The sequence below is a fragment of the Triturus cristatus genome, chromosome 1_1, assembly GCF_964204655.1.
Source record: "Triturus cristatus chromosome 1_1, aTriCri1.1, whole genome shotgun sequence".
In the NCBI taxonomy this organism is placed as follows: Eukaryota; Metazoa; Chordata; class Amphibia; order Caudata; family Salamandridae; genus Triturus; species Triturus cristatus.
This window is the reverse complement of record NC_140579.1, coordinates 64,712,898-64,729,859: the sequence shown is the minus strand read 5'-3', so window position 1 is coordinate 64,729,859 and position 16,962 is coordinate 64,712,898. Positions and strand designations below refer to the sequence as shown.

Genomic DNA, 16,962 nt, shown 5'->3' with positions numbered 1-16,962 from the left:
ATTACTAAAGCATGATGTGATAGTGCACTGTCATTTACAGACAACGCATAACATGCGGTTTTACTAATAAAACTATATAGTGCATAAACGATGTTGGGAAATTGGGTTTCAGCAAAAATATTATTTGCACATCACCAAGTAATGTGTTCTAGTTTGTTTTCGTCCTATAGAAATATTATTTTCCACCACACTGAATTACAAAAATGTGCTTTCATAACTACTGAAACATATTTTGAATTGTTTGTGCCGTTCACTTATTAGCTATTTAAATGTTATGTTCCAAAAGAGCCTGACATCTTACAACCTTTCCTTTCACACACTTTGCACAGCAGGATTATAAAAGAGTTCACTTTACAAAATCCTCTAACTTTGCAGTCGGAGAAAGAAAAGTAAATGTAAGAAGACAAACTGACTTTTGACCCCTGTCTCTGAATGCAGAGCAGTGACAAGATAAAAACAAGATTTAAAGGCTTCTTTATTGCTCATTCACTTTGTAATTGTATTTATATATAGCGCTTACAACCCCTGACGAGGCATCAAAGCGCCTTTCGGCGAGTAGCATGCTACTCCGGAACCCAAATGGTTTAGTGATGGATTAGTATAGGGAAATACGAGAATGGAAGAATAGAAGAGGGAAGACTCTAGGAAGAGTTAGTTGGGAGATCATCGTGGTAAGATGAGGTTTGGGATGAGTTAAAGGAGAGATGGAGGGAAGAGTCTCTAGGAAGGGAATAGGGAGATTATAGTAGTATATCGAGGTTTGGGAAGGGCCGAAAGAGTGATACATGAAGGAAGAATTTTGAAAGGGTTGTTTGAATGAATGAATGAATATTAGATTTCTAAAGCGCAAACTTAGCCCAGAGGCGGCAAGGTGCTGCAGGAGGGACTGTCATACAGAGAGAAAACAAGAGCTCAAACTGACTTCTCTGTAAAGAGCCAGGTCTTGAGAGCCTTGCGGAAAAGAGAGTGAACGGTTGTCCAGAGAGATCATCAGGAAGGGAGTTCCATAGCTTAGCAGCGGCAATGGAAAAAGCCCTGCCTCCCCATCTAGTCTTCTTAAACCTTGGAACTACCAACAGATTTTTACTAGCTGACCTAAGCTGCTTGGCAGGGACATAGCTCCGGAAATGCCCTTCAATTGAATCCGGGCCTAGGCCATAAAAAGACTTGTGAGTAAGACATAGTGCTTTAAACTGAATTCTTCGATTTAAAGGAAGCCAATGCAGCTTGCTCAGGGAGGCTGAGACTGAGTGATGTTTGGAAGATCCATCACCAGCCTTGCTGCTGCGTTCTGCACCAGCTGCAGACGACAAACCAGGCTCTTAATGCCCAAATAGAGGGCATTACAATAGTCCAGTTTGGTCATCACTAAGGCAATCACCGCCTGCTTTCGGGAGGCAAAAGAGAGGAAATGGGAGATCTTCCTGAGAATCCTAATGATCCCGAAACATGTGGAATCCATTCTATTAATCTGCCCCCTCAGAGAGAGAGTTGTCCACTATGACCCCCTAGATTTTTACCGTGGAATACAGGGTGAGGACAGCAACCAAGCGTGTCTCGCCACCAGTCACTAGACCAGATGTTTTGTTGGTTTCCAAAGATCAGGACCTCTGTTTTTTCCCTATTAAGTTTAAGGTAGTTCTCAGCCATCCAAGAGGAGACTGCCTGCATGCAATTTTTAAAATTCGTAGCAGATTCCCTAATGCTGTGAAATAGACACCATAATTTACGTGTCGTCCGCATAGGACAGTACCTCCAATCCAAATGATCTTACAACCCTTGCCAGTGGGGCGACATAAATATTAAAAAGGGTCGGGCTCAGAGAGGAGCCTTGTGGGACTCCACATACCAAATGATTAGGAGCTGAGTAGAATTTACTCATTTTTACAATCGGAGCACGATCGCAGAGGAAGGAAGTAAGTGGCTTGAGGGCCATTCCCCCAGTCCCTATCTCCTTGAGCCGTTCCACCATTCTCAAAGGAGTTGGGGTATCAAAGGCTGCGATCAGGTCAAGGAGAACCAATAGCGTGGCGTGTCCTTCATCAACCTGAAGACGAATATTGGCAAATACCGAGGTTAACGCTGTCTCCGTACTATGTTCACCTTTAAAGCCATGCTGCGAGCCATCAAGCAGCTGGTACTCCCTTAAGTAGGAACTGAGGTGGGAATTAAAATATTTCTCCAAAATTTTGTCTGGAACTGGTAACAGGGAGATGGGACGATAATTCTTTAGTTCAGCTGAATCCAGAGAAGGTTTTTTTAGAAAAGGTTTAACCACTGCAGTCTTCCAGGGGATGGAGTACTGCCCCTCTGGAATAGCTGTATTAAGTGCTAAGGTAAGGTGGAGGACAATAGCTTCCCTTCCTATGTTCAGGATCTTCAAAGGGCATGACTCCACCGGGGACCCAGAAGTAATCCCCCCCTAGCAAGTGCTCCGTAAGTTCTGAAGACGGGGTGGGGGGGAGAGATGAGAAGCTTAGGTAACTCCTCCGTCATTGCGTAGTCGTTAGAATAAAGGTGAGAGGGATTTATGAAAACTGATGGGGCCCTCTCAACATTAGCAATTTCCATAGTAGCAAATTGAGGTGTGGGGTAAGCCGGGGAGGGAAGAGTCTAGAAAGGGTTGTTTTGGAGATTATATTAGTAGTAGAATGAGGTTTGGGATGAGTCAGAGAGTGAGGGTATGTATTGAGAGAGGTATAGAGTGAGACAGGGTAGTGCATTGGAGAGAGTCAAAGTTTTTTTTGTGTGTGTGTGTGAGTGAACAGAACACCTGGTATTTGTCAGCTCGCCAGAACGGGCCAGTAGACCCTAAAAATAGCTCGCCCTGATGAAATCTGACTCGCCATAGCAAGTGTGCGAGTAGACTTCTCGAGGCCTGCTATTTCTGGGCTCAGCCACGTCCCTCGCGTTAGGGTCGGCCATTTTCATTGCTGCATCAAGAATGTTTGTTTCTATAATCTCAGACAACAGTATGGGCCAGATGTCCAAAGCCTTTCTACCAACTCCTTAAATGTGATTGCAACTACATACTGATTCAATATTTGTAAGTGGTGCATGAAATGGTGTGTCATGTATCACTGTTTTGCTACCCTAATCCCATCGCAATACGTTGAAAAGACACACGAATTGGCCTGGTAACCCATTCGCAAAAGGGACGGGTTCTATTAGGACCCTTTAACCTTTGTGAATTTATGGAAAAACATTTGTTTGATAGTACTCTTAAACAAACATTAAAAAAGTATTTTTTTTTCATTAATGCAGCACCGTTTCCTTAACGAAAATGGGCTTTTCCTTTATTTAATGGCGATCACAGAGATGGTGGTCTGCAGACCCTAGCAGGCTACCGTCCCTGTGATGACCGCCAACCACCAATAGAAGTGAGTCACAATTTGCTATCTACCTCATAAATATTCATGAAACAGGTCGCTTTGTGACCCACTCCGAACTGGATTTGTACGAACTGACCTATTAGTACTTAGGTTGGTTCGTAAAAATTCTTCACTGAGCACAAAAATACTAGTCGCAAATTGGGACTATTTTTTGCGACATATATATATATATATTTATATATATATTTTTTTTTTTAAGCACATCAAGCGCCATGTCCCTTACTGAGAGCTGCATGGTCCTCCCTCAAAGCAGCATGATGCACACTAATACTGGCATGTGTTTTGTTGAGTGCACAATAACCCTCACTACAGTCGGAAAATCCTAGCCAGATGTTTGGATTAGCATTCCTCTTTGAGACCACTGTCACAGTTTAAGTTAAACGGCCTTAAATAGCAAATGCTTTCACAAGAGACAAAGCACAAACAGAATCCAGCTCAGAACAGTGACTGTAGTGCATTGTATCTTCTTTTGTAGCATGGTTTGCAGCCCCAAGTCGACAAACCCACACCAAAGACTGTAATACTAGCACGATTGATACTCTTGATTTAAAGTCTAAACTAAAGGAATTCAGAAGAATGGTACCCAAAACGATGTCAAAATCGATGCCTCGTGATATCTGTAAAGTCATTCAAATGGAAGCACTTCAACTTACATCCACTCTCATGCATCTGCGAAGAGAGGTTGTTAAATTTAGTCGGGTCGTTCCTGTCTATCTTGAAAAACTACTGGTTCCTTTTCTGAACCCAGCAAGAATTTGAGATTTAAGGGCCTGATCTGCTATTATTCTGTTCGCAAAAAATTGCACACTATTTGCGAATGGAATAGAATTTTGCAAACCGACCCATCTACTAATAGGTCAGTTTGCAAAATACCAAATCGCAGGGGGCCGTATAGTACCTGCCGTATTATCTGTAATTACAGGTATGGGGTCCTGCACAGGGCAAAAGGCTACCCTCTGTTCAATTGCGTTCCAAAGCAAAAAAACGTAAACATTTTTTTTTAATGTTTTTTAGAGGCAACCTGTGTTCTCTAAAGGAGCCAGGACTGCTTTTTAGGTCTTGCCTGAGCCAGCGCGCATGCGCTGCTCAGCGAGACTTTAGTAAGGGCTTTAAACTAAGAATACATGCTCGTGCATGTGCTTTTCTTTTTTATGTCCCACAATTGGCCTTTGCATGCGTCTTTCTTAGAAAGACAGCACACAATTGGCCAAAGGCGGGTGCATGTCCCGCCTTTTTTCTTGCTTGGCCTAGGGTGCTCGGGAGTGAGCAGCAGTGTGTTTGTGTGCCATCTGTTTGTAATTATCAGCGACGGCGCGCAGTGTGCCAGATGGAGGGCAGGCTGCATTTTAGTCTCAGGTTACTTGTCCTTCACAGCAGGCGCCCGCTTTTATAAACGTAGTGGCAGACTTCTCCTGATTAGCAACAAGGCCGGGCGCATTTTAATTTTTTTTTTTTAGCAAACTAAATAATGTGGTTACGTAAATTATAAGCTATTCTGCATGGTGCTTATTTCACTTCATTGTATCCAAACAATTTATTTGCCATAACACTTATTTTCACAATATTATCCGTTATGGCTGGAAAGGACCTTATGGTGGTGAAGCGCATTGTCCTGGTTACTATTTATTCCCTGTCGTTAGTGGTGCTTCTCTTTTTACCTACTGACCAGCTGTGGCTTTCAGCCAGGCCCGTTTAGGGGCTGACGTTGTTTGCAGGCTCACTGCTAACACTCGGTTGTTTACGCCCCATTTTTTATTTACTTTAGATTTGACACTTAGGCTGCATATAGCTCTTTTAGTGCACTTAAGGTTTGTCCCTCATACTGCACACTGCTTTCCCAGAAACCCCAAAAATCAACATTAGGAAAGGATACTAAACATCTTGGCATTTAATTTGAAACAATTAAAAACCTGCACTCAATGCAACATGCACTCCAAACAATAGCACTTAGTGCCACATAATTACATGCCACATAATTACACACTACTGAATGCACCATACACTCCACACAATACCACTCGGTGCCACATGATTATATGCTACATAATTACACTGCACTCAATGCAACATCCACTCCAAATAGTTCCACTCAGTGCCACATAATTACACGCCACACAATTACTCTCTACTGAATACAACATACACTCCCCATAATACCACTCAGTGCCACATAATTACACGCCACATAATTATACTCTACTCAATGCAACATAAATACACTCATTTATTAGCGCACAGTGCCACATAATTATATGCTACATAATTTCACTGCAACATACACTACAAGTACCACTCAGTGCCACATAATTACACGCCACACTATCACACTCTACTGAATACCACATACACTCCCCATAATACCACTCACTACCACATAATTACACTCTACTCCATGCAACATAAATGCACTTCACATAATACCACACAGTGCCACATAATTACACACCACATAATTACACTCTGCTGAAAGCAACATACACTCCACACAATTCCACTCAGTGCTACATAATTATATGCTACATAATTACACTGCACTCAATGCAACATTCACTCCAAATAATAGCACTTAGTGCCACATAATTACACACTACATAATTGCACTCTACTGAATGTAACATACACTCCACACAATAGCACTCAGTGCCACATAATTATATGCTGCATACTTACACTGCACTCAATGCAACATACACTCCAAATACCACTCAGTGCCACATAATTACACACCACATAATTGCACTCTACTGAATGCAACATACACTCCACACAATACCACTCAGTGCCACATAATTATATGCTACATAATTACACTGCACTCAATGCACCATGCACTCCAAATAATAGCACTTAGTGCCACATAATTACACGCCACATAATTACTCTACTGAATGCAATATACACTCCCCATACCACTCATTGCCACATAATTACATGGTACATAATTACACTGCACTCCGTGCAACATACAGTCCAAATAATACCACTCAGTGCCACATAATTACACACCACACAATTGCACTCTACTGAATACAACATACATACACTCCCCATACCACTCAGTGCCACATAATTACATGCCACATAATTACACTCTACTCAATGCAACATAAATACACTCCACATACCACTCAGTATCATATAATTACCCACCACATACTTGCACTCTACTCAATGCAACATAAATACACTCACTTAATAGCACACAGTGCCACATAATTATATGCTACATAATTACACTGCACTCACTGCCACATACACGTCAAATACCACTCAGTGCCACATAATTACACACCACATAATTACACTACTGAAAGCAACATATACTCTACACAATACCACTCAGTGCCACATAATTATATGCTACATAATTACACTGCATTTAATGCAACATACACTCCAAATAATACCACTCAGTGCCACACAATTACACGCCACATAATTGCACTCTACTGAATGCAGCATACACTCCACGCAACACCACTCACTGCCACATAATTATATGTTTCATAATTACACTGCACTTAATGCAACATACACTCCAAATACCACTCGGTGCCACTTAATTACACGCCACATAATTACACTCTACTGAATGCAACATGCACTCTACACAATACCACTCAGTGCCACATAATTATATGCTACATAATTACACTGCACTCACTGCAACATACACTCCAAATACCACTCAGTGCCACATAATTACACGCCACATAATTACACACTACTGAATGCAACATACACTCCACACAATACCACTCGGTGCCACATGATTATATGCTACATAATTACACTGCACTCAATGCAACATCCATTCAGTGCCACAAAATTACACGCCACACAATTGCACTCTACTGAATACAACATGCACTCCCCATAATACCACTCAGTGCCACATAATTACACGCCACATAATTACTCTACTCAATGCAACATAAATACACTCCACATATTACCACTCAGTGCCATATAATTACACACCACATACTTACTCTACTCAATGCAACATAAATGCACTTCACATAATACCACCCAGTGCCACATAATTATATGCTACATAATTACACTGCACTCAATGCAACATACACTCCAAATACCACTCAGTGCCACATAATTACACACCACATAATTACTCTGCTGAATGCAACATACACTCCACAAAATTCCACTCAGTGCTACATAATTATATGCTACATAATTACACTGCACTCAATGCAACATTCACTCCAAATAATAGCACTTAGTGCCACATAATTACACGCTACATAATTACACTCCACTGAATGCTACATAATTACACGGCACATACTTACACTACTCAATGCAACATAAATACACTCCACATACCACACAGTACCACATATTTATATACTACATAATTACACTGCACTTAACGCAACATACACTCCAAATAATACCACTCAGTGCCACATAATTACACACCACATAATTACTCTACTGAATTCAACATACACTCCCCATAATTCCACTGAGTGCTACATAATTACACAGCACATACTTACACTCTACTCAATGCAACATAAATACACTCCACATACCACACAGTGCCACATATTTATATGCTACATAATTACACTGCACTTAACGCAACATACACTCCAAATAATACCACTCAGTGCCACATAAATACATGCCACACAATTACTCTACTAAATACAACATACACTTCCCATAATAACACTCATTGCCACATATTTACACTCTACTCAATGCAACAAATACACCCCACATACCACTCAGTACCACATTATTACAAGCCACATAATTACACTCTACTCAATGCATCATAAATACACTCCACAAAATACCACTTAGTGCGACATAGTTACACGCCACATAATTACACTCTACTCAATGCAACATAAATACACTCCACATACCACTCAGTACCACATAATTACACGCCACATAATTACTCTCTACTCAATGCAACATAAATACACTCCACATAATACCACTCAGTGCCATATAATTACACGCCACAGAATTGCACTGTACTCATGCAGCATAAATACACTCCACATAAATGCACTCTATACCACATACCACCAATCAACATAAGTGCACTCCACAACATGACACAATTTCTCTAAGCATAATTTCACTGAACACCAGAGTTCCATGCCATACAAATCAACTCCACACATTTCCAATACACACCGCATAATTGCACACCAAACAACATATTACAACTCCACAATCCACAACGTACCTCCAATCCACACCAAATAGTGTCACCACCTGAGCGCCAAACATCATTCGCCACCACCATTTTGCATCAGCGCACCACCTAAGCGTCACGTCAGTCTGCCCTTGGAATCTGGCATCGGTTGATTCTCCCCTAGTGTCCGTCCGCTGCTCGTATTCTAATTAAATTACTGTTTTCCAACCTCCATGTCCCTGTTATTTATGTCCCGCTTCCCCATAACAAAAAAATGTATAACAGACAAGCATGAGAACAGCCAGGAAGAAGTTGCCAGCAGTGCAAGTACACAAAAAGTAGAAGACATTTTTTTATGTTAAAATCTTTTTTTAATCAGGTTTTTCAGTTGTATATAATGTCGTCTTCGTTTGTATAAAGGTAACAAAAATGCTTAACACTTTTTTAATTATAACTTTTCAACATAATTCACGGCAGCCGCAATGCTCTACGACATAGCCAAAAGTTCTGGCTAAACACATAAGGTCCCAAAGGCGAGACCTATTGGCTATGCCATTGCTTGTTTTTTAAAGTGTTGTTTTAGAACACTTCAGGTGGAGCAGGCAGTGGTGCCCTTGATCACTGCTTTCTCCTTCTGAGTCTGCCAACACCATTCCCAAATGGGAAGAGGTGTGATTGAGAACCCTCCCCTTTGAAAATCAGTTATCACCCCAACTTAGAGGTTGGTAACTCATCAGTGGTAGTGACCTCACTTGCAGTCTTAAACCATTGACCTCATCAGAAGGAGGCACACCTTCAAGTCTTGTTCTAGTTCATTACTTCTCTTATTATATCTCCTCTTTTATCATAAATTGACAACATTCCATAGTTTTCTCTTTATCTGAAATGTGTTTTTTATTCGGATCACAGCAACTCTGTTGGACGTGATTTTCCTCAGGTTCCAGACCCAGAAATCTTTTTTTTTTTTTTTAAACTAAGTCCATACATACATCCAACATGTGTTTTGAGGAAAACACCGTCTTCCCCTCCAAACCAGTGCCTACTGGTTTAGTACTAATTCAATTTGACCAGAAGGGGGCACACCTTCGAAACATATCCTAGTTCTTTCCTGCCTTATTATCTCTGCTTGTTTATTATAAATTCTCAACATTCCTTCATTTTCTCTTGATTAGAAATCTTTGTTATTTCGATCACATCAAGTCTTCTAGATATAATTTCCTCATGTTCCAGACCCTCCCTTTGCAGACCATGAGCAGTTTAAAGAAACCCACTCTTTCCTCTCGGGTGGGGCTCCACTGTTGAGCGTCCTCTTTCCAAGTCAATGTGGATGCTGCAGTCAGTGCTGCCTGGATGAGGCTCTGGTTCCGATCTTGCAATGAGCAGAGTTAAGACCTTGAGGGACTCTGGGAGCACATTTTCAGATGAACACCCTGAGAAGACTGTAACCCTTCATACCCGCAAATGACTTCAAACAGGCAGTTCAGGCTCTAGTAATCCCCAGAGTGTAGTATGGGAGTGTCGCTCTCTGTGGCCTTCGCAGATCGACGACGGCACCGTTAAGAGCTTCAATCAACGCAGCCGCTAGACTCCTCACAGGCTCCAAAAGAAACTGCCACATTTCCCCTGACCTTCGTGCCCTCAACTGGTTACCTTTTGAGGCGAGACTCCACTTGATTGATTGATAGGCTTTATTTCGATACATAAAATGTCTTAAAAGCAGTTCAACAGTTAAAGAAAACAGCAAATAAAACACTTTCCCAGAAAAATAAAATAAAAACAATGACTAAATAAATACAATTAATACAGTTAAAATCAAGATTAAATTGATACGGAAAGCCTTTTTGCACGAATCAACCAAGTCCACTTTAGGAATTTAGACACACCACAAACCACCAAAGTGGATGTGTCAGACAATAAAATGCATAGGGCCACAGTGTGATAGCGAGTTCCCAACTGTCTACAAAGTGGTGTGAGCCAGCGCCTCCTGGGAGAGCAATAGTCAGGGCATTCAAAAAGAATATGTGCCACCGTCTCGACCCGCGTGGAACAGCGGGCACAAAAGAGGGAGGGCTGGGGGGACAATTTCCACCGGGATATCAGGTCACCTACAGGTAAAATCCCTACTCTAAATTTAAAATATAAAGCCCTATCAAAAGGAATGTAAATCATGTCGAGATAGGGTTCGTAAGCTACCACGTCTTTAATCCTCAAAAAGGCTACAGTTGACTTACATAGGCGTGGATCGACAGTGAGTTTAAACGAAACCCAATCCCAATACAATTTCTTTAAAATGGCTTTAGGAGGGGCAGATCGAGTAACCCAAGCTTCACCTAAGCCCAGCTCCCCCAAAAGATGTTTAACGTCCCTCAACCATTTAATCCTATGCCAGCCCCCCATTGACATCACCTCGGACAGTCCCTCCGCATAGGAGGCTAATTAGGGCACCCTCCACAAGCGGGCCCACAGGAGCAGGGGACGAAGTCGAGCTTGGTCCGCAATTGATCTGCAGCCCAGATCCAGCAAGACTGGAACTGTGGGTGTGCTCAAAGGGAGAGCCATCAGATCTTTCAAAAATTTGCTCTCCGATTTAGCAAGTACATCAAGATTGCCTGTACCCCACAACTCCGCTCCATACAAAGCAGCACTAACCCCTCTAGCTTTATAAATCTCCACAACTGGGGCAATAAATTGGAAGAACGATGTTCCCTAAGCAACACACCACCCACCCTTTTGTGGTTAAGGAGCATCTTGTGGATGTGCGGAGTCCAACTCATAGAGTCGCTAAGGCGGATTCCCAGGTAGTCAAACTCTGATACCCTCTGCAGGTGAGCAGAGTTCAAGACCGGAAGGCGCCCCAGTTTCCCAGGTGGATTCATGATCAAATATTTGGTCTTGTCAACATTGATCACCAATCCCCTAAGGGAACAAAACTCCTGGAAGTGGTTAAGAAGTTTTTGGAGGCCCTGGGGGGTCTTTGCAATAAGGAGGGTATCATCTGCAAAGAGCATTGTGGGGATCCGAGTGCCCGCCAGGGAGGGTGCATCAGCAGGTTCTTGTAGCAGATACTCAACCACACCATTCACATAGAGAGAGAATAGGGTGGGAGCTAACACACATCCCTGGCGAACGCCCCTACTCACTGGAATTCTGTCGGTTTTCTCCCCATTCTTACCCCGCCGCACCTGCGCATAATTGCCTGTGTGTAGTTTTATCAGGAGTGATAGGATATAAGAAGGCACCCCCAGACCCTGCAAGACCCTCCACAGTTCCTCTCTAGGTACCAGGTCAAAGGCAGTCTTGAGGTCGATAAAGGCCAGATAAAGACTGCCCTTGCCCAGCACCACCACCTTCCAATACAGGAGCGCCAGTCAGAAGACTTGCTCAATGGTCCCGGTTCCAGAGCGAAAACCAGCCTGGAAATCTGACAGAATCTTATTATCATCCACCCATTGGAGGATCCTCCCCAGAATCACCTTCCCTGCCACCTTTTGGGATGAATCAATAAGGCTTATGGGCCTATAGTTAGCGGGGTTGTCCCGACATCCCTTCTTGAATATCGGGACAACCTCCGCCCCTTTCCAGGATTCTGGTACAGATGCTCCCCCCATGATAGCATTCAATAGAGTGGAAACCAACTTCCCCCATTGCTTGGGATTGGCACGTAACAAGTCACCGGGTATCCCGTCAGGCCCGGCAGGGGGACCAGGGACTTGATTACAAGCTCCACTTCTCTGTCAGTAAAGGGATCAGCCTCAGTGTCCACTGCCTCGACCACCAGAGCAAAGGAGTCATTAAGGAGCCCCTCTGCAGGGGTATAAAGGGACAAGAAGTGGCTAAACCAATTCTGAGCCGGGATATTACATGTCAGTAATGTGCCAACAGGCCTATCCCTGGATCTTACCAAACTCCAAAATCCCCCAGCATTCCTGTCCAAGCTTGCAGCCAAGAGGTCCGCCCAGAACTTCTCCTCCCCCTCTCTTTTTGCTACCTTTAAAGTCTGGGAGTAATCTTTCCTTGCGAGCCTAATTGCAACCTGGGATTTAGATTTAACAGCCTCTACCAGCGCTTTTTTCTTGACTCTGCATTTTTTTGTAAACCAACCCTGCGTTTTGGGCAGCAACTTCCTATTGTTAGCACGAGGAGCCATGCTAGGGAGAATAAATAGGTTGCTCAGCGCCCTAGTTAAGTCGCAGAAGGTCAGCGTGATCTCCTCAGGCGAACGGGTCGGCGACTCCAATTTGCACTGTGCTGCAGCCAGGAAGGAGTGCCCCTATATCTGCCACTTTCTCTTCGGACATGATAAGCTTAGCCCACTTCAGCCGTCTACCACAATTGGATGGGAAAACTTCGTGGGGGTTTGGAACTATATAAGATGGTAATCCCCCCTTATCAGTTAACCACTGGGGAAAGAGGGTGAGTGAGAGGAGATTATGATCACTCTCAGTTGTCGGTATGATCTCCATATCCTTCAGGATGCTCCATAGACTTGCGTCAAGAAGAATATAATCTATTCTAGACGTATGATTTGGCCTATTATAGGTATGAGCACCCACTAGGTCAGACTTGGACCTCCCATTAACAGACCTAAGGTCAAATTCCATGTTGAGGGAATTAATCTGTACCGCCACTTGGGTCCACCTCTTGATGGGAGGCAGCGCTAAGGCAGGAATCCCTCTCCTGGAGTCCTCCTCACCACTTCCCAATGTATCGTCCAGGCCCAAAGGCTCGAACGTACAATTCAGGTCTCCTGCCACCAAGATGCGAGATTTATTTATTGGGGCGCTGCCTAAGCAGACCTTCTAATAGGGATATTGTGGCCGATAGTATACCACCCTTCGTGCCTCTGGCGTAGATGTTTAAGATGTCTAGGAGGAGGCCACCCCGTGCACCCTTTATAGTAATATTAAGGAGATCGGGAGAGTTGGTGGGGTGCTGAACCACCTGACAATCGAGAGCGACATCAACCCAAATGAGGAGACCGCCCGAAAGGCGTCCCTTCCCTGAAACAGGGGGGACAGCGGGAACAAAATATGTCGAATATCCTACCTTGTGGCAGGGCTCCCTGCACCATGTTTCTTGAAAAATGCAAATGGAGTAGCCCTCCACAAGCGCATTCCAGTCTGGTAGTCCCAGCTTCCTTGAGACACCCGCGACGTGCCAGCTAAAAATCTTAAAGTCTGGATCCGCCACAACCGACTCCCTGCGGGGCTCGGTGTTTAGTGCCCCCTCCGTCAGATCAATAAGACTTGATCTACTGCCCCCACTTAGACTTCCTGCGAGCGAGTTAATGTCCTGTGGTAGGTTAGTGACTTCGTCTAACTGAGAAGGAAGAAAGGCATTGCTTTCAACCGACTCGTTTGGCACAGGAACATCACCTGGGCTTTGGTCCCTGCAGGCCACCCTATGGCAAGTGTCGGTTCAATATCCCGACAGCCCCCCATAAGACCCGGGCCAGACTGCCGGTTGAAATAAATGAGGGATGACAGGATTCTCTGGATAGATAGGGTTATTGCTCCAACCCCCACCAGAATATAAACCATTATAATTTGCTGCAGTCCTAGGGTAAAAATAGGTTAAATCTACTACACCAATACTTGCCCCCCCAATTGCATACTCTTGATTGCAAGTAGTTAGAGCAACCCTATTGTCTTTGAAGTTTACCACCACACAATCTCCTTCTAGGTGCTTACGACCATATTCTACCCACCCTACCCTTCTCACTCCTAGGATCAACCCATCTAGACCCCTAGGAAGAGGGTTATTGATCTTTAACCAGTGCATGGTTTTATTTTTTAAAGCCTGGTGGGATTCATAATGATCATCCTTCAAAGTGGGTACGTTGGTAAGTATGGCGATATACGGGTGGCACTCGGGGGGGCAAATTCACCGGTGGAAAAGTTGGAGCCGCTATAGGGGAAGATTCTTCTGGCTGGGTTTCTCTGGGGAGGTTAATACAAGTTCTGGTCGAGTGGGCTTGATCGGGACCATTGCCTTTGGCAGTCCCATTCGAGGTTCCCTTATATTTAGGTGGTCCCTTCCTGCCCGGCAGCTCAGCCCGGATAGGCTTCTTTACCGAGACTTTAAGAGGCTTAGGTACACTCGGTTGTGCCAGGTCTAATTGACTAGTACTACCTGAGGTATCCGCAGCCTGTGCAGCAGGTGCATTAGCCACAGCCAATATATTTACAGTGTTTGCTGTATTAGAGGCAGCAGGTGTATCCTGTGTGGATGCAGGGAACAACCGGGTGCCACTATCCCCTCCCTGTCCATCCTCCCTAATTTTAGAGTGCAATTCGATAAGGGTTTTCAGAGAGAAGAAATTATCCAAGGTTGCCTGTTCAAATCTATCCAACCTCTCTCCCAACCCTTTTACTCTCTCCATAATCGGGGACAATAATGTTATAAATTGTGTAATTGTTACAGAGACATTAGGTGGGACTAAATGACAGTCTGATGTTGGATCTACACATGCTTCCTCAATCATATGACCTGAATGATCACCCCCCTTTTCTATCCCGGGCTTTTTCGTGCCCAACCCCTCACCCGTTTTAGTTCCTGTTCCCCTTGCACCATACTTCCTTGGTCTCTTATAAAGTTTTGGGAAGCTGCCTTTACGTGGGCTAGCAATCCTTTCCCTTTTAGTACAAGTTACATTCTTGGATACCGTTAGTGGTAAGACAGGTGGCTGAGGGATATTAACTTGGGTAGTAGGAATGATAGGGCGAGTTGTTAGGACAGGGAATTCACTGGAGCATGGGTCAGAACTACTGCTGTCAACGGGAGGGGGAATAGATATGGCTGCCAAGCTCTCCAACCTATCTATACTGGCCCTCAGAGATGCAACCCGTTAAAGCTCCAGTGGAGGGGATGTAATTGAGAGGGGATCTGAACTACATACAGGCGAGGTAACAAGCGCCAGGGAACCCAATGAGGACCGTTTCGACAGAGGAAGTTCTTGGGAGAGACGCCGCTCTGTCATTACAATCTCCTTCTCTATGACAGCAGCTACCCGTGTGATAAACTGGTCCATAGTGCCTATAATACAGCTGGCTCCACCCTCACCTCCTCTCCTGAGGCTCTTCCCTGAGTGGGTGGACATTAACACAGGCTATAGTGGTAACCAGATATTAATAATAATAGAAAAACCCCTATGCGTCTAAAGATACCAGTGATGTTGTCAGGGGGGTGGCCCGACCCGGCCCTGGACAGCCCCGGACTGCCACAGACTGCCCGCCCTTTGCCCGGGCTTCGCTATGAGCTTCGACCCGCGCGCGACCCGCGTTCGCGGACGTGAGCGTGATTAAGTACGTATACGCTGGGGGCGTGGCTTGCAGGGAGAGCGGGCCAGGTGTCAGCTATTGGCCAGGCAGGGACTCCTGGGAGATGGAGTCCCTGCAGTAACGCTTGCAGCCCTGCTGTACTGCCACAAACCTCCCCAGCTGCCGTACGAACTACAGGTACTCTGCTGATTTGCCCCGTGAAGCGGGACCGCGAAGCGGGTCCGGCGAACAGTGAAGGTAGATACAACAATTAGGTCCAGGTACAAGATTCCTTGGGATGAGGGTCCACTTGCCCAGGGTCCGAGTAAGAACACACAGACTCCACTTGAAAATCGCCTGTATGACATACAAGGCATTGCATCACAAAACCCCGAGATACCTAGCGGAGAAATTAGTGCTCTCTGGTGGCAACAGAACCACCAGGAGTGCCTATAATCTTCTACTGAAACCACAACGATTTACCTAGATGAAAACATACAACCGATCCTTCTCAGAAATGTCTCCCAGGAATTGGAATACCTTCCCCCCCCCCCCCCCCCCCTAAACGAGACAGAACCCGTCCGCTGCATCTTTAAAAAAAGAAGTGAAATTGATTCTCTTGGCCAAATTCACTTGAACTATTTATACAGCCGTGTATATATTTACTAGTCTGTAATAGTTACCACTTCTGTATTAACATAACCTATAGTACTTTTTTTTTGTATACGTCTGTCACCTATATTTGCCCCGTGAAGCGCTCTAATACCCGTAAGGGTCTTGTTCGCGCTATACAAAAGCTTCAAATAAATCAATCAAATAAATATATATGATATGGAAAGGACCAGAAAAGTCATTTTACATACCAGAGAATTTTAAGACTCGTTAAGAGCTTCTGTATATAAAGAAAAGTCATTTCGTGATTGCAAACCCTGTGATTGTACCTCTTTGTTGTGGACCCATATAAAACTCTTGAGGCTGATGTAGCAGCAGTACTCTCTGTGCCTCCTCCATTCAGGAGTCTCACTGGCCTAGTGTCTGGAAGGGAGGCTAAATTCAAAATATTCTGCAGCTGTTAAACTGACCCTGCTCCTAATTCCAGAACATCTTGCTGTTTGGTCATGTATTCATG

The 16,962-nt window shown here is 44.1% G+C and overlaps 1 protein-coding gene across 3 annotated transcripts in view; it reads left to right on the top strand.

Moving 5' to 3' along the window:
- Positions 1-16,962, top strand: part of LOC146869417 (coiled-coil alpha-helical rod protein 1-like) — a 208,944-nt gene that overhangs the window by 7,772 nt on the left and 184,210 nt on the right. The gene's annotated exons all lie outside the window — the stretch shown is intronic.